Raw genomic sequence first — 575 nt, 5'->3', positions numbered from 1 at the left:
AGGGCTTGGACGGAACAGGCGATGGAAACGAGGCCTGGCGTACCGCACAATGGAGGAAACGGACCTCCTACGCTCGGAATGGGGTCCTGTTGATCGGGAGGGGTCTGGCGTACCACAAAACGGAGGAAACGGACCTCCTACGGTCGAAACGGGGGTCCTGTTCATCGGGAGGGGTGTGGCGTACCGCAAAACGGACGAAACAGACTTGTGTTGGAGCGCTACGGTCAAAACAGGGGTCCTGTTCATCGGGAGGGGTGTGGCGTACCGCAAAATGGGACTCCACGGGATACTGTTCATCTCCACCGTCGACCCCCTCCAGCCTCCACGAGCTATTGTTCATCCACCGTCGACCTCCTCCAGCCTCCACCTGCGATTGTTCATCCACGGCTCGTGTTCATCCAACCTCCACCCCGCGCTACTCCACCAGCTACTGTTCAACCAGCCCTCTCCACGGGCTCATGTTCAACCACCCCTCCACGGGCTACTGTTCATCCTGCCCTCCACCATCTACTGTTCATCCTGCCCTCCACGGGGTGGTCCTGTTCATCCAGCCCTCCACGGGGTCCTGTTCATCC

This window comes from Triticum dicoccoides, chromosome 3A (assembly GCF_002162155.2).
Source record: "Triticum dicoccoides isolate Atlit2015 ecotype Zavitan chromosome 3A, WEW_v2.0, whole genome shotgun sequence".
Lineage (NCBI taxonomy): Eukaryota > Viridiplantae > Streptophyta > Magnoliopsida > Poales > Poaceae > Triticum > Triticum dicoccoides.
This window is presented reverse-complemented; position numbering follows the sequence as displayed.